Consider the following 19,585-nt stretch of genomic DNA (forward strand, 5'->3'; position numbering starts at 1 on the left):
TTATGCAGCTAACGACCTCAAACAGGTGCATCTAATTTAGGATAATAAATGTAGTGGAGGTGGACATTTTAAAGGCAGACTAACAGGTCTTTGAGGGTCAGAATTCTAGCTGATAGACAGGTGTTCAAATACTTATTTGCAGCTGTATCATACAAATAAATATTTTAGAATCATATATCATGATTTCTGGATTTTTTTTTTTTAGATTATGTCTCTCACAGTGGACATGCACCTACGATGACAATTTAGACCCCTCCATGATTTCTAAGTGGGAGAACTTGAAAAATAGCAGGGTGTTCAAATACTTATTTTCCTACTGTATAATAGAAATATATATTATATATATATATATATATATATATATATATATATATATATATATATATATATATATATATATATATATATATATATTTCTATTATACAGTAGGAAAATAAGTATATATATATATAGTATGCATAGACACTTTTCTTTAGGTCTTTGGCACTTCTAAAGAACGGTATTTACTGCACAATACCTACTATACAGATGGTTGAAAGAATTACTTAATGAAGCTGTAAACACTGAAAAAGTAAAAATATGATATCAAATTATACAGTTGAGGTCATAAATTAACATGCCTATTGCTGAATCTGCAAAATGTAATTCATTTAAAAAACAAATCGGTAGCATCATATAAATTGCATATTGTTTTATTTGAGTACTACCTCAAATAAGCAATTTCACATAAAAGGTGTTTGCATATAGTTTACACAATATTAACTGGATTTTCACTGTTTTTAAATTAGTAGTTCAAATATTTATATATGCTTGTTTCTTTATACTGTGTGTTGCTGCCTGGATGTTCAGTGATAATTTGAATGTTTTGTGATAGTTTCATAAACCAATTTTTTGCTCTGAGCATCTAAACTGACCATTTTTCTTAAGAACTTTTTTTCTCCAAGAACTGCGAATTAGTCGTCATTTTCTGCATATTACACACCTTTCCAACAGTGGCTATTTAATGTTAAGATCTTTTTTTTTTTTTTTACAGTTAGGAGAAGTGAGGGATTCGTATATCTACTGTATGTTCACTTGTACATATATATGTTCAGTAAGGAAGTGTTGGACACCCTACATTGTGTATTCATTTGTTAACATGCCACTGATTCCCCAATACAGCAGCCTCTTTTTAAAGATTAGGATGCTGCAAATATTTTCACAAATCTATTCGGTTTGATAACTTTCTGGAGTGCTCCCTGTTTCTGTAGTGTGTGTGTGTATTTGTCTATTTTGGTTTCTATGACCCACAACTGAATCCATGCATGTGTCTCAAATGGCATCCTACACCCTGTTCCATGCAAACTGTAAAAAATAAGGGGTATTATCAAGGATACATTATTTACATTAGCAACCCTAATCAATGCACAGAGGGCTTTTATAAGCACACTCCATGTTCTCCATTAAAGCAACAAATTGGCAAAACTATACAAACAGCACACTATGTGCAGTTTTAGACAAAATAAATGTAGCCTCTATATCCCCTGTGTCTCAATGTCATATTCTGTGCTTCTATTATGCTTCCATCATCTACGTGTTCAATAACACACCGCAGGGTTGTAAATGAGAGAATTACTGCTGGACCCTAGCTTTGATTTCAAGCCAAGCTGCACTCCTGGAATCTTACCCCAAGCCAAACTCCAACAAGAGTGGAAGTTATGTCTTTAGACAAACAGATTCACATATAAATATACACATGCACATGCATATAAACACTCATTGGGTGAAATGAATGAATTCAATGCTTGTAAATCTCCTGTAGAGATCAGTCCTAGACGATATTACAGTATTAAATCTTACTGTTTAACCAGCAATTCGAAAAGATACTTATAGTTGCCTTTTAAATAGCTTTTTATAAATTCCCTCTATTACTCCAATACAGTTCCAATTACACTAAAATATTCTCTCTACTTATTCCAGTTTTAATGCTTATTTAAGTTCAATTACTAACATAACAAAAAATACTGCAATAAATAACATAAGCAAATTTTATAAAGAAATAAATCTGTGTATCATACTGTAATATTTAAGGACATGTCACTTTTTAAAATGCATTCACAGCTCAGCTGATGTCTATTGTGTAGTGTGAATCTGTACACGAGTGCATGACTAATGACTAACGTTCCTTGGATAAGGGACGTGATATGTACACAGGTTTCTGGGCTTTTTTTTGTAATTTATCCAGGTTGACACTGACATAAGAGATGACCCACCATGTTCAACTCTGGCCTCAGTAGAGATAAAAAAAAAACAACTCTGTAATGTAAGGTCTCGGTCTGCAGTGGGACTGAATAGTGATATAAAACCCACGACATTGACTGTCTTCTTTCACAGTGTGCTGCTTCCACTATGCAATACTATGCCAAATTGCTTTCGCTTTAAAAGGCAGCAAAAATTGTGACTGCTTTATGGTTTAATTAAATAGAAATGATGATGTACTTTCATAATGTATTTTTTCCTGTATAATTTTACACAATGTCATTTGACTGTAGACTTGGTTTCACCTATTATATTTATGCTGGTATTGGAATTTAATTACAATTCTAAGAATGCAACACAAACAGCCAAAGGCACAGAGGACTACACCCAGCCACCACTGACTCTATAATGTTGAAACTCACATGGACTTTAATTATAATCACAGCCACACCTATAGTATAGAAGAACTCACATTACACTCATTTATTGCAAAGTGTACACGCTGTATCTTCTGTGCCAGTCTACACCAAGCTATTTAGTCGTTGATTGTCTTTCTGGAGTTTTGATCAAGTTTCTGATTTTTTTTTTTTCTCATTTGCTCTAGCATGTCCCAGTTAACGCTGCTTGTTCATCGCCTGACCTTTGACCAAACCTTGACTCTGCCTTTGAATGCCGTTTCTGTTTACTTTGCTAACGTATTACAAAAACACTGTATTTGTATTACAAAAATACCTACTTTAATTACCTGTCCATCTCATTGTTGCTTTGATTTGCCTAGTTGACTACCATGGCGATCAGTGTCTTGACTTGTCCACACATCATCTACTATTGTGAAAATCTACAGAGCAAATTCATAAAGCTTCTTAATTATGTCTACAATGTATCCCAACATCACATGATTCATAAAACCACTGAATAATTTTGTTCTATTTTTTAGAGGATGTTCAGAGATTTTTCTTCTTAAACTCCCAGGAAATTTTGTTATGCGAATACAAAATGCCAACTGGCTCTGGAAGTTTAATCTGGTTTTAAACTAATTGCTACATGATGTGCAGTGAGGGTTCAGTCTGCAATCCAGATTTGGACAATCTGTTCCTTGTGCACCACTTTATTGAGTTCAAATAACTAAAAGGACCTTTAAACCTGTCTAGGATTTATCAGTTGAAATCAGTCTGGGTGATAGAAATGGGAAGATTGGTGAGTTTGGGTGAAACCTGAGCAGGAAATTCATTATAGCAGCAGAACAGACATATACTGCAACCGCAGAGGCAATGTCTCCTCTATTTTTTAGTCTGTCTCTGTCTTTCTGCTCAGGTTGTAGATGTGGTGAACTGGTACCTGAATGGCACATGAAGGCAAAGGGCCTATAGTTGTGACACTAACGAAGATGCCATAGAGACGTGTCATATTCTCAAAAGTATCTTCAACCATGCTGCCACAATGAACAATATGCATTCAGTGAGCACCCAATGGTCATGTGATCATTTTAAGATTGCAGAAATAACAGAGCTACAGTATGGGCGAAGGGTGAAATTGAAATGTTGTAGCTCTGTATCCTAAACACTAACAGTTGTCCAGAATGACAAGGAAAATAAAGTCATGTATATAAACCTTTCGACTCTCATTGTGAACTCTTGCTCCTTTGCTTTGCCATGTCTAGCTGTGGATATTCCATCTGTTCTTCTTCTTGTGCCTTTTCTCTCGCCTTGCCTAGTCTAGCCCGTGTGCCTGGTCCATGCCTTTGATACAGTCCTCTACCATTCTGGCTCATGCTAGATCTTTGATGAAGATGCATCCAGGTAATTGTTATTCTTACTTCCACTCTTCAATATGTTTCGATTCACAATTATTATTTCTTTGTCAAGCTTGCACTCTTCCAATGACAGGGTGAAGTGCACTGGCCTGTACTTTCGGTTTGTTTCTGCTATTGGAGAATTGTGTGTGTGTGTGTGTGTGTGTGTGTGTGTGTGTATGTGTATGTGTGTGTGTCTGAAATGCAGACTCCTCACATTACTCTGTATGGCTTGTAAAACTTCAACAGCAAACTGGGCTCCAATGGAAATAAGGGTTTTTTTTTTTTTTGCTACATTCTTGGCATTTAAAATACACCCTATACTCCACTTTTATTTATAAGTCAATGTGCCTGGACACTAGAGTGCAAGAAACCAAACCGGCACCAATAAGCCAATCAATTTAAGCTAAATGGTTGTCCACGGCACTGTGTGAATAATGATGATTAAGGATACACTGGTAGCTGTAAACAGTAGTATTTAATCTAAGCACTTTTTTTCCCCCTCAAAGCCATTTATTTACTGATGTTAGTATAACTTTTTTCACAACCCACACCCCAGTCCACACTGCCCAACCTGAATACATCTTAAGAAACCCCAATATAACTAAGTCAGTGATGACCAAACTTGGGCCTGTGGGCTGAAGTTGACCCATGATGACCTTTGATTTAGCCTACCATGTCATATATGAGAAGACAAAATAAAGGGGACAAAAATGCCGTTTGCAAAAACTGTTGAAAAATAAGGACCAGCTTCATGTCTCTCATTAGAGGTAAATGAAACGCTGCATTAAGTGTTGAACTCTACTTTACAATAAATTGGTTTCTCATTGTTCCATTGAACTATAACTTTAAAAAATAAAACTGCATTAGTTAAGTAAATCACAGAGTAATATATATATATATTTTTTAAATGTTATGAATCTAACAGGAAGGGAACCATGTCAGCTTCCATTTTAATATAATGTTTGCTATAAGGCAACATTTATTTTTGGCCCACAGCCCTCAAAATTCAAGTAAATCTTTTTTTTTTTTCCATAGGAAAGAGTTTGTATATATAAATAAATAAACAAAGAAATAATTTTTTCCTTATTCTACTTATTTTGTCGCAACTAAAGATCTGATTTCAAGAGTAAAATAAAGAGTTTGGGGGCACATTCTCATTTTTTTCTCATGAACGTTTGTGTCTTATTCCCAGTGTGAGAAACACAGTTAGTAAATTAACAATTACTTTGTGCTTCTCTACATTGTTATTAGCTTATTATCAATAAATGAGCTAGAAACAGTAGGAAGGTATATATAGACTAATTGGAACTCTGGCCAGATGAGCCTGAATATAATTATGAAATCATGAACATACCAACAGATCTTAAAAAAAAAAATCTTACAAACTCAGTAAGATTTTTTTTTTCCATTTGACCCTCCACCTCATTCCTCAGCTATGATATGGCCTATTTATTACACTCGCTATATGTTGGACACTTCAATTCAGTTGCAAAATGAAAAATGCCATAACAATCTGATGCTCCTCCACTAGTCATCTTCCCCTCACTACCCTCTCTTTCTCACTCTCTCTTTCTAATGATAACAGTGAGAACCAGGTGTATTACTAAAGAGACAACTCAAAGAAGACAAAAACAGAAAGAATAAATTAAATAAAAATAGAAAAATATATATTTATTATACAGAATAAACATTTTGTCATGGCAAAATAGAAATACAAACAACAGAAGCATAAATTACACTATAATTTCTGCTCTTCACATTTTACGTGTGGCAATAAATTAACATTATCATGATAACGGCCTTGAAACCATCCAGATGTTGGGATGCATACAATCATTACAGCCAATCAGAGTCTCCTAATATGATTGATAGACATAACAGGGAAAAGAAAGCGATGGAGAAAGTCATGAACGAACAGAGTGAGTGCAAGCTTGTCATTCACACGTCACTTTAAACATGAAGGACCTGATGGTCTTTGTTTGCATGTGTAATCTTGATCAAACCCTAAAAAAAGGATAAAAAAATCAAATCTGGTTTACTAACAGTGTCTCTTGAGAATTGCATTTTTTTTTAAATGAGCCAAGCACCACATCTTGCTTCCTCTGCTTTTCTAAACATGCAATTTGTGGCATTTCTAACAAAATTGTGAAAAGTACATGCCTATGCAAATAGGTTCATTTAGCTCCTGCTGTGTGAACTGCAACCTAAAAAGCACTCTGGGAGTGGCGACTGCTTGCACCAATTAATCGAGCTGAAAGGCAGGCGGCAAGTTATTAAAGCTACCATTTCTACCATTTGAAGAAAAATTGCATGTTTTATTACAATTTCTTCAAATGATGTCTCAGAATATTACAATAATAATAACAATGCTCCAATAGATAGAAAGTTTTGGGGGGGTTTGCTATTTATTTTGGCAAAAGATTTAAAATACATTCACCACTCACATTTATTTATGCCAGTGTATCTGGACAATAAACTGCAGCCAAATCAGCCTCACTAATGCCATTTGAAAGAAAAAATTTATCATGATATTCCTGTATTTTTATTGTATTAATATTAATGATTGTATTTTTCTAAAAAATTATACAAAATATATTCCACCTTCGCATGTCATTAATCAACATTGTCTACATTACCCATCAATCCTTGCATGTCACATGACCTTGTCACACATCACTGAACACTTTCACCTGTTCTGTATTATCACTAATTAGCAACCCTACTTATGTTCTGGTTTTTGGATATCTCATTCTCAAGCTTTTGTTTTTGTCTTGCATATGGATTGTTACATATTCCACAGCCTCGTACACAGTGTGCCTGTTTCACTCTATATCCAGTGTCATATACAGACATTTATGACTGTTTTTAGTTAGTATTTCACCCATGTAAGTAAAATCTGCACTTAGATCTGCTGTCTCCTGAATTACATGGCAATCCCTAAGAAGCAAGTCAGAGGTGACAGTGGACACAGAAAGCTCCAGGAGACTTTATAAGGAAGAAAAGTTGAGAGGAACCCGACTCAAGGAGGAACCCACCTTTATCTGGGTGCCATTTATTATACTTTTATCATAAAGCCTATTTTGTGTACGTTATCAAATGTTCACTAATAGATATTTCAAAGCAAAAATGTTTCTGACTAAATCATCCTAAATCATCGTTATGGTTACTAACTGGTACCATCCACAGTAATATCAAGTGTCTTTAGGCTGTCTGTTCCATTCATCATCAAATTAGTTCTATTTGCCTAAAAACTAGGATCCAAAGTTAAATCGCTATGACCCAGACCAGGCATTTATTAAGAACCACTCCAGGCACTTTATTTGAGCTCCATATTATGAAAGTACAATCCTTCTGTTCTTGTCATTGTAGGATCCACAGAATCTCAGTTACAATGCACAGCTCTAGTCTAATTCTTGTTAACCTTTAAAAAAACATGCCTTATTCATATTAGTATTTGCATCTGTTGAGAATGCATCATGAATGCATGAATGAATCAGTTCAATCAGAATAATGTATCTGCATAAAATCCCTAGCATTTCATTCTTTCGATGAAAGTACAAAATAAAAATCAGATTTGGAAAAATGTTTTCCTGTCCCATCATGGTTTCAGGATACTCTTCTGATGTAAGTAGCTGGTTTCAGTTACAATCCTGTAAGGAAATGTTTCAGCTTTTGAGGTTAGACGCTTCAGTTTAATACCACACATTAAATAAAAGCGGCTCTGTAAAGTTTGACTGCGGCGCTGTTAACCCCGCTATGTCTCAGTGCCTGAATGTAAGGCATTCACTGCAGTGAGCAAAATCTTTCCTGTATTGATCTGCACACATACTGTAGGTACAAATCTGCTTCCATTGCTGCCTCACTGCTTCATGAATTTAAATTAGAAATGTTTCCATAATTTGTTGTAAGTAATTACATTGCTGCGGTGTACTTAATTATATGATTCTTTTGTTTCAGCTCGAATGTAAGCGTATAAAGAGATTTTGTTACATGCATAATTGTCTGTTGTGGAGACTGTTTTTAAAGTGCCCAATATTTTTTCAGCATTTGGCTCAGGCATTTGTTAAACACACTGTTCTGTAAAAACTCTATGATGGAGAATTAGACCCTGTGCAGAACAGGTGTTCAAAATATAGCTGTCTTGTAGCTTCAATCATATTTCCTTTTTTATATTACCAAGTTTGATGTCAATGTTCCACTGTTGTGCTACAGCTATAAATTATCAGGCATATGCTGTAGAATTGAGCTACTTCTATTTTCATATTAATCAATCACGGTAAAGAGGCTTTCCCGTTTTCCTCACTATAATGCACAGTAAGAGTAAAGTAATTACAGTTATTTGTTGACATCCAGAAGTCTTTATTAAAACGATCAGTTGCACTTTTTGCCATCAGTCTTAACAACTTTGCCGATACTATTACGTAATATGTAACTATTATTATATAATCACCTGATATTTATTCTATGAAATAATCAATATTATTTAAACTGGGTTTAGATTTACATTCTTCCCAGTTTCCTGTAGGTTGCTTTTGGGTTCTCTGGTTTCCTCTCATCTCCCAAAAACATTCAAACTGAGTACACTAAAAGTGCACTAGGTTTAAATGATTAAGGCAATATGTGTAAATGTTGTCCTACAGAAGACTGGCATTTCATCCAGGGTGTATTTCCAACTTATATATAGTGTTCACAGATGCACTGACACCCTGTTCAGGATAAGCCAGTTACTAAAGCTGGATAAACAAAACAAACATAAAGTTCATTGTTGATTATTTGCAGTATATTTTATATTTTTTTAATATTTTTTAATATTTAACAGCCTACCTTTAACAATGCATATTGTTTGTGGTCAGAGATTATAATTTATCCATGTCCCTCTGCAGATGGCACAAATGTAAATATAGTACAAACAATATGCTTTTGATTCTGACAAAAATCAACTTGTATTTGGATTCAACATGGGAATACAAATTTAGTTTTAAAGTAGCATTGGTACTAGCAGAGAAGGCTGAATCTGCAACTGACCTGCCAAGCTGAACCTACTTACTCCATGACAAATTCCATGAAGGTCTGCCTAAAAGAAATAACTGAGCTTGTGAAGGAAAGGTAGAACATGGAGTAAGGCAGAAGAGCAAGTAAAAGGAAAGCAATGGAATTAAATCAGGAACAGGCTTTTAGCCCTGAACACAGTAAACTAAAGAAAAAAAAAAAAAAACAAGAAAAAAATTAGAGGACAAGGATCGTTAGTAACCTATGCATCTATTATACCTTCTGGAGGAGAAAAAATGTAGGAGAAATAGAAAAATCAGCTATGCAACCCGGGAAACTCTAGGGTGTCATAGACCTTTAAAAAACTACCCTAGGGTTTGATGCAAGCTGCCTGAAACAAGTTATTCCTACAGAATGACACAGGGATGCTGTAAACTACCATACAACATTTCTTAAGTGACATTAGACTTTCTGGGGAAGGAACCAGAAAAGAGGAGATTAAAATGATAAGAAAAAACTAAACTGGCAGAGGAAGGCATTCTAGAAACATCTGCAGGGGAGGTAGGGAGATGCTCCGGTCACTGCACCACAACCAGATGTTTCACGATTAATGGACTGAAACATTGATGAGGTGTAACTCTTGGCTTAGGACCCTGCAGCTGGCCTGATAGCATTATTAGAGAGGCAACAGGATACAACATGCCCAGATTATAAATATATATTTATGGAAATATCTGTGTTGCTATATGTGAATTCTAGTAAACAGTCAAAAAAGATTTTTAAAAAAATCAGGTTTTAATGAAATCTGCCTTTAACATACTTTGGTATTTTCCTAAACAAACACATTTCCTCAAAACAATGTCAAATTTCTCACAATGGAATCTTTAGCTGCAACTTTATTTACTGAGATGAGAAATGAGAAAGATATTTCAGTTCAGGAACTATACACTAAATTATAAAAAATTAGCAATAAACAAAAGCTCCTGTTTGTGTACTCTTCTTGTTTACAAAGATCGAATCATATCCCATACTAGGTTATTTTAATTTATGCTTAATTTATACTTATCTCAAGCCCATAAGATTTGTTGTCAAAACTATTGTAAGCTTAAAACCATTTTTAAAGCCATTTCAGGTTTGGCCCTTTTTTCCTTTTATAACAGGCTAGAAGGCAACATATGGAGGTATCATTCTTAGATTACCATTGTTGTTAATGACTACATACTATACATGTCCATCTGACAAAATGGGCTATTAAAGCAAATCTGTGGTCGAGGCTAAGAGCAAAGAGAACTGCAGACGTAATTATTTCAACCATTAAATAAATATACAATGCTCACTAATAGACATACATTCTACTTGCATGAATGAACATTCACACATAAAAACTTAATGACATTTTGAACACAGACATTCCTAGACTCAAACAGTATGTATGAGGACCTACAGAGAACTAGGTCAGCTTAGACAATAAGCAGGTTCAAGAGTGAGAGAGAGAGAAACACAGAAGACAACCAGAACACAATGAGACAAAAACACAGACAACAAGCCTCAGTGAGACAGATAAACATGCCCTGAGTGACAGAGCACCAACAGGCCACTTCTACCATATTTCCACAGAGAATGACCAAATATTGTACACAGTGAAACAAACGAACACAGTATAAACAAACAGTGCCAGCTGTGAGCAAAGGGCTATACGAAGACGGCCCTGCTGAGGGAAAAGCAAAATTGACGTGACGTGTGGTTTGGAATTCTGCTCATGCCTGCTGGCTTTGGTCTGCTGCCTGCAGCTCAGAGAGAATCTCCTCATCAACTCTTGTAATGACCCCACAGACACACACTGCTGCTTTCCAACACCTGCAACACACACATCAAATACCCCCACTGCAGCTTCTCTATCAGCGGAAGTTTGTGTGTGTGTGGTGTGTTTAATAAAAAGTTTACTGCATCTCCCCTGAAGCATGCATATGCTAAGGAATGGGAGCATGGTGTCGATTCCCAATGGTGAGTTTTCATTAAAAAGTTACTTTTCAAAAAGTTGGACAATTCCTTTGATGCAAGTATTCTGGAGCGGATTAGTTCAATTTGAACTATTATCTCCTAATTGGTTTAACAGAAAAAATGTCACCATAACATTAGGAGACTGCTAGTTGAACGTCCTAGGCTAGTATCCACGGACGCAAAATTGACCATGCTGTCTGGGTGGCAGAGCAAATTAGGGCAGATAGTACTTTCCTTTGTGTTATTGCATTAGTTCAAAAAGATGCAGCGTTTGTTTTGCCTTGGAGAAAGCATGTGTTTGCCCCACCCTCTTGGGCTGGCAGCTGTCGTGTAATGGAAGGGAGAATTAAGGAGAAGGTGGGATTTATCACGACCAACCTCGGAAAAAAATACGGGGGAAAGAGTTGTTCTAATTTGGGGACTTACTACAAATTAATTTATAGACAAGATCTACTTTTTATCCCTTAAGAATCAACAATGTCCATAGTATTCGAAAGATAGAAAAAGATTATTCCTGAGCTTACAATTTAGTGAACCCAAAGATAATAGCAATAATAGTTTCCGTCACAGCTGTGAACTAGAGCAGCAGTTAAGTTGATTTGGCAGTTCAGAGGTGCACTTTGCAGTTGTAGTTAACAGCACTTAAACCCCATGCTGCTTGTTTACTTAATCATTTGCTAATTTCTAATCTTCATCAAGGTAGTCTTCCATTTCTACATAAACCGCTATAAACTCAGTTCTATACACTGTTAAGACATATCATTAAAACCAATGACAGGTGAAGTGAATCATTTCATTACGATAGCACTTGTCAAGTACTGGGATATATTGGGCAGCAAATAAACAGTCCTTTCCCAAAGTTGATATTTTGGAAGCAGGAACAATTGGCAGGCATATTTTCATAAGAGCCAAATTATGCAGGTCTTGTGTGGTGTTCCGAGTATGCAGTTGTAAGTACATACAAAAAAATGTTCCAAGGAAGAACAATTGGTAAACGAGGAACAGTGTCATGGGCCCCCCTGGCACTAGTCTTTACTGCCAGATCCCACAGAAGAGCTTCTACAGCACAAATTGCTGAAATGTTCAGGCTGGCTATGATAGAACGCTGTCAGAAACCTTGGGTCCTGACATTCATGTGGCTGTGACTTTGTCATGTACCAAGTACAAAATACACTTTTCATGACAACAATATTTCCTAATGGCGGTGCCCTCTTTCAGCACCCTGTTACCCAGTAAAAATTTTCACAAATTGTTTGAGGAACATGACAAAGAGTTCATTGTGTGTACTTGGCTTACAAATTCAGATCTCGATCCTTTCAAGCATCTTTGGGATGTGCTGGACAACCAAGTCCAATCTGTATAAAGGCCCCACATCATATATACCATTAGAGTATTAGAACAAGAGCACAAGGGGAACACAATATTAAACACGCAATTTTAATGTTATGGCTGATTGGTGTATGCATGGATACTACACAATAACTACTATGCAATACAATAACAACTACAATAACTAATAATGATTTTGACTGTGCTTGTTGTATATTATAATAAAAACTATTAAGAAACAATATAACTATTTAAAACCAGATTAAATGTTCATTTATGAAGAACTATTTAGACTGAAACATTACAACTAGTCTAAATAATAGCGAAGTTCAATTTTTCCACATCACTAACACTCACTTTCGTGCATATAATCATATATTTAGATTTAGGGCATTTTGGCAGATGTCCTTGCCCAGAGCAACTTACAATTATTCCATTTATACAACTAAGCTATTAAGGGTTAAATTACTTTAACTGAGCTAGTTAGCTGAGGTTGCAGCTATGTGGTGCTTGGGTTTTAACTTATGACCTTCTGTTTAGAGGTCCAATGTGTTACCACTTATATATCTGCTATCTATATGTCTATTATACCCCTCAACAAGACACTGACCATTAAGGGTATTTAAATCTAAAGTCAAATGTTAAGTGACCTCCTAAATTGCTGTGAGGTCAGTTAACTAATCAGGCTACTACTTACTAATCAGTTAGATAAATATTCATTACCACTGATTGAGTAGCTATTTGTTGTTTTGCATATTACATTTGACTACAGGAAAGGCTGAATAAGTGGTAAGTCTATGGACCTTTGATTGGACCACCAAGCTGCCACCGCTGAACCCCTTAAGCAAAGCCCTTAACCCACACCTGCTCAGTAAATAAATTAAAATAGTAAATTGCTCTGAATAGTGTGATTCTGCCAAATGCCAATAATGTAAATGTAAAATAACTCATGCTTCACAACATCAACTCAACAGCTGTGGAAGCGCACCCTCACAATCATCCTTAAAAATGTCAGAGAAATCAATTATTTTTGTGTGAAAACATACAACTAGACAATCAACTTTCTAACATCGCTTTCACTAATACCTAGTTTATTTTTGAACATTCTAAAGTGCCAATTTGAAATGCTCATTTGGCATATTCCGAAATCTGCGCATGAACTACATTATCTAATATGCTGTTTATGGCATGTCATGTATCAGGCAAATATGTTTCCTTTTTGACCCTAATCAGCACGACTATTGTTCCAGTGTCTACTGGTGAAGCTTTTAATATTTAATTGTTTCTTGCTCTGTGTACCATTGCTTTAGATTTGCCTTGTTTTGGTTCTTTTTTCCTTTCTTTTTTTGGTTCAGTTGTACCTTCCACAATAAAAGTCTGTACCTGCATCTGCCTTTGGCTTCATTACATGACATATTTACTTGATTTTTCCTCTACTGGTGCTGCCACTCTTTTCTTCTCCATCACCAGAAGAACAAAGCAAAACCTGTTTTTCACAAACAAAAGCAGGAAACTGTTACACAAAACAGATGAATGGCTTTAGATGCTCTAAACTATCCCCATAGCCAAAATAAATAAAACTCTATGCATGGCCTTATGTCTATGTAATAAGAATTTCAAAAAGCTCTTAATTCTTTTGATATGTAAAGGTAAAAAAGTGCCTCATCTCAAGATTACTGTGTCCTGTTATGTGATTAAAATCCTCATAGTTTTATTCTGTATTTAGTTTTCATAGATTCCCTTTGGATGAGGAAACATGCACAAAGTGAATTTACAATATTCAGTATGTAGATTTTTACAATCACTTGTTATACAAGAGGCCTGCAGTCATCACTTCAAGGGTGATGATTTGATTGAGCCATCGACTCCCACAGGACAACAGCTACTGAAGTAGCATGAACAATAAATCCACCCTTTAGTTCTCTAAATTTGTCTCCCTGTGTGTCTTCTCTATTGCTCATAGATCTAAAACAAGCCACCCTCACTCTGATCTCTCCTGTCATCTTATCACAAAAATACAAATTAACAAACTTAACGGCATTTATAGTCCTAAAGAATAATACATGGTGTATTAACAGGAACCGTTAATTAAACTGTAAAAAAAAAACATCTCAAAAACATGGGAAAGTAAACAATGTTAGGTAGCTTTTTCACTTGACAATAATTACCATCAAAGTTATATATAAATTAAAACATACAGTTTTAAAGTATTTCTTTTTACTAGAGGGAGTGACAGATGCACAATGTGACTGACATGGAAATCAGTGGCAGGTCTTATAGCAGCACCGGATGTTGGGTCGGTCACTGAGAATAAATGTGAGAGTAACGTGCCAAGACTCCATTTATTATCATCTTACTTATCGAGCTTTGTATAATAGGATTGAATTTAGGCTTACTAGCTAACAAACAAATCTCTAGTTAATATATTTTAAAGATTTTTAATTTTACATGATAATACCTTCTTTTCCAGGTCAGTCTGCTACCTTATTTTGCATCCACTTAGTTTACATTTCATGTGAACAGCCTTATATTTTTTTTATAAAACTGCTGCTAACTTCATGGAGTGACGTTTGTTCTGATTTGAGCTAACTCAGCTTAGATGTGATTGGCTAGGTTGTTTTTCAGTCTGTATCATATAATAAATATCTTGAAAAATGCTAATTATATATTAAAAAAGATTTGTGATTGTCCTGCTCAATTTAGGACATATTCAAAGTTTTCTATGCCCCTATTCAGACAATGGCATCCTTATAGCAAAGTGGCTCCATGCTTACATCATCTATAATGTGAGAAAACAACGGGGTGGTGCAGGTTTCACCAAGTCAAAAGACATTTTAAGACTATTAAGAATAACATTTAAGACCTATGTCACACCACTAAAACACAAGACAAGTATCGTTACACTTGCATTTCCCCATAGCTAAAAAAATAAATCTGATTTAAGTCTTTGGTACAAACCAATTAATATGTGCACCAATAACAGAAAGCTAATTGGCTGTTGCATGGTGGTCTCATTTACAGCTGTAATACAGCAAATTATATTTGGACTAGTGAAAGAAAGAACTACAACACCAAAGGGGAAAAAAGAAACATTCTAAAGTGCATTTCAATGTGCATTTCAATGAGCATTAGAGGTAGTGTTACATGGACAATGGAAGATTAAGACCTGTTCAAAATAATTTAAGACATAAAACAGCAAAAATGAAGACTTTTGAAGCCTAACATTTTTATTTTTAAATTTCCTGTTAGACTTTTTTTAAGACTCCGCAGAAAACCTCGGAACACAAGACCCCTTATATTTTCCAATTCCAGTGATGAGCTCTATTTGCACATTTTGTATACATGTACAGGTTTCCATTTTTAAACAATAATCACAGAGCTCTAAAGTTTTAAAAGCCTTCCTGCACAATTCAGGACATAAAACAAACACACAACACATGCAGCATATGTACTAAACACTTATTTTTCATTAAATGTATTCATTCTTTTAATTTTTGCAGTTTTAAACTATACCAATACGTAATTATTCTTTTATCTTTATGTCCTTTTAAACCCAGGCTTTGGCATTGTAAGTACCACTGTTTGTCATGCTAATAAAAGGATGATAAAACTGGGAATGAGACAAAATGAGATGTCTGTACTACAAATAAATACTCTGAACAATTAAGTTCTGTCTACACTAACTGTAGCCGTTACATATTCATAGAAATACACATTAGAAAGTGCACATGCTGAAATAACCGGTCTATTAGACAAAAGGTGTGACAGCACTATATCCTTTTACGATCCAGTCAGAGTACAAGACCCTCACACACACACACACACACACACACACACACACACACACACACACACACACACACACACACACACACACACACACATACACCCACACCTATGCTGCAATTCATAATGTTTGTACCAACACTGTGACCTGAGAGAACGAATTTCATTTAGGAGAAGCACGGCATGATACGCTATATTGTCTCTCAGACAATCGCTGAGGCTCCTAAGTCCTCTCCATCCCCCGTTAAATAATTCAAAACAAACCCACCAGTAAATCTCTTCCTCTCTCTGTCCTACACGTGCATGGGATTGAATAAGCTCGCCAGGTCGAGCAGTAATACAGCCTGCGAAGATCCCCTGTGAGCGGGATGAGGTCCAGTTCTGCTCAGTCAGACCTTCAGCTACACCACTGCAGATGAGTTTTATCCAAAGATGATTTTATTGTTGCAGCTCAGCACGAATAACTCTCTCAACTCTTCTGTTCATCTTTCGCTCTTTGCGCTGGGTGTCTGCAGGTATGTGTAGAGTAAATGTAATACTCCAGCTTTTTCCAATGCTACATTATTGATATAATTTAAGAACTCATTTGCAGTGAAATACAAATTATGAGCCCACTTCAAAATGCCTCGCATCTAAGAAAATTGTCTATTTATTCTCTTGCAAAGTAAATTCATCATAATCTGTTGGCAGAGTCATTGGCAGATACAGGGATTTTAGTGCTCAGAGTTGCAGCTTTATATAATAATTTAAAGGATATTAACATGTCCACAATAAATGATTCAGTAACTACAGTATACTGAATCTATGAGGAAAGCTATGTTGCTGAAAGCATGAATATCCAGACGTTCTTCCTGTGAGTTGAAAAGGCTAAGCTGTGTGGGTATATGAAGGTTAACTGTCTATGTGTCATAGTGTATGGTAATACAACAGCAAGCATGTATACTCAGTTATACTGAGTGTAACAGACTCTCCTGCTTTGTGCAATTAAATCTTTTCTTACCCAGAATGTATGTGTGTGTGTGTGTGTGTGTGTGTGTGTGTGTGTGTGTGTGTGTGTGTGTGTGTGTGTGTGTGTGTGTGTTTGTGACCAATTATTCAGCAAACACTAAATAATCCCATGTACACACATCAAACCATACCAATATATCAGTAGGAGTATGTACAAATGATAACCAGGAATGGAGCTTAAAACCTGACAAAAGTATTTAAATATGTATTTCTCATAAATTTCTTAAACTAACTGTAACTACCAATAATGTGTAGGTTCTACGTTGTGCCATGATAACAGACACCACAAGATCTTAGCAGCAGATCCAGTAAAAGCTGCCTTTGTGAAGCATGTCCCAAAAACGTATAATAGGATTGAGATCTGGGAATTTAGAGAATGAATCAACACCTTGTAGTGTGGCAAGGCGTAATTTTCTGCTTAATAAGGCCAGTGCCAGAAGTAAATACTGTGGCCAAAGAGTGTACTTTATCTTCAGCAATATTTAGGTAGGTGGTACGTGGCAAAGTACGCAGCAAGCTGTGATGCACTGTGTGTTCTGACACCTTTCTATCATAGCCAGCATTAACTTTTTTCCAACAAATTTGTGCTACAGTAGCTCCTCCATGGGATCAGTGTCCTTCTTTAAACCACTACTATTAGATACTGATCACTGCATACCCACGTTTTTATTTAAAAGCTTTTGTCATCTTCTAAGCTCCAAAATCCTGCCTCCTGTAAATGTAATCCTGTCCCTTTCTTCTTTCTGGACCTGCCTGATTCATCCTGAAGTTCTCTTCAGTTCAAAATCACTTGCTGCTGCTGAGGATGGTTCCAGGCTAAAAAGTTACCGCGGAGGGTTAAACTGTTACCGCGGAGGCCTGTAATTAATGCTAATAGTCTGGGACAATGGCTTAGGGCTGCAATTGCCTTGAACAGTTTTGCATTCGAGTGCCTACCAACTAACAGGTGACAACCTCAAAAACGATAAAACTATAATGAATGGACATTTTGGTGTCACTCAGATGAAGATGAGTTCACTTTTGAGTCTGGTTCCTCTCAAGGTTTCTTCCTTAATCCATCTCTGGGTGTTTCTCTGTGTCAGTCACCACTGGCTTGATAATTATGGATAAACCTAGAAAGAATAATCTATACATTTAACATCTATTGCTTTTTGCAAAGCTGCATTGAGATAATGTCCATTGTTTAAAGTGTTTTACAAATAAAAAGAAATTGAAATTATCTGTTGTTTTGTTTCTGGCAAGTCTAAAAATACAATATCACAGACTACATTAGTTCAGACCACATTCATTTAGTTCATACTTATTTCGTTTAGTCATAGTTACATACTATGGGCACTTTCATTTCTGTCTCTCTGTCTATCTACCTTATTTTTTTTCTTTATGTCTTACCTCAGCTTATTCTCTCTGTGTCTCTTTCTCTCTCTGAGGGACGCGTACACTCGCAGAATATCCTAAAACGCACCAAAAGCTTCAAAGCCTTTTCAAAACTACAAAAAAAGTAGTGTAGGTTTCTTTTTCTCATACACACTAAAACAGACTTAAAGACTGTTTTCTCTGACTGAGGGAATGCCAACTATATACACTCACAAAAACAGTCAGCACACTTCACACCAGCAAGGGTTGAATTCCTACATCGGTTTATACCGAATCCGAACGAGGATTGCAGTAGGAATCTTTCACACCACAGAGGGGTAGATCACGGGATGAGGACAAACAGTGTGGCAAGCAAAAGCGAATGATTTTCTCCAGGAGAAAGCTGACCCAGGAGCCACTTCAAACACACGAGTTCAGACTTCCCATACTTAGCAAATAATGACCCTGCAAGATGACAGAAAATCAGTGGTGGGGTTGGAGAGCAGTGTCTGCTTTGTCAGGGGGGGCCTTGCTAGAGTTTGCAATTTATCATTAAGCAGGATGGGTAGACAAATACAAAAATAAAAAGGACAAAAGAAAGAGTTTGGTGTTTAACGATTTTCCGTAGCTCAACTCATCAGTTAACGAGTAGGTGTGTTACAGCGAGTGGAATCACTGATATTATGCTGAAATGCTCTTCGAGTCCAAGTGGGCGTTTGTTGTTACATGGAATTTATCAGTGGACTGACCCTTCACTTAGCTTTCAAGCCTTTTTTTTTTTAAACACCACTGTCATGTCGTTTACACTTATGTACATTGATCCAGTTTATTTTGGAGGCATTATATTTAATTCAGCTCTCTGATTACAATTAAAAACCTATCTGATTTTTTTTTGGGAGGGCCAAACTGACAATACCACATTCGTGCAATCGTTTAAACTTTGGCATCACTTTGTATTTCCCACATTTGGAAAATCTGAGCCCCTAGAGTGGCCGAGCTTTTGTTCGATAATATCCATTTCAGCATAATCTAATACCCGGCTGTCTGTGGCACATGGGTCTTACTCTCTGTCCCCTGGCACATCT

The 19,585-nt window shown here is 36.0% G+C and overlaps 1 protein-coding gene across 1 annotated transcript in view; it reads right to left on the reverse strand.

Moving 5' to 3' along the window:
• The window catches only part of xkr7b (XK, Kell blood group complex subunit-related family, member 7b), a 75,317-nt gene that overhangs the window by 53,665 nt on the left and 2,067 nt on the right, over positions 1-19,585 (reverse strand). The window lies entirely within an intron of this gene.

Source organism: Silurus aristotelis, assembly GCF_946808225.1.
Source record: "Silurus aristotelis genome assembly, chromosome: 19".
Taxonomy (NCBI): Eukaryota; Metazoa; Chordata; class Actinopteri; order Siluriformes; family Siluridae; genus Silurus; species Silurus aristotelis.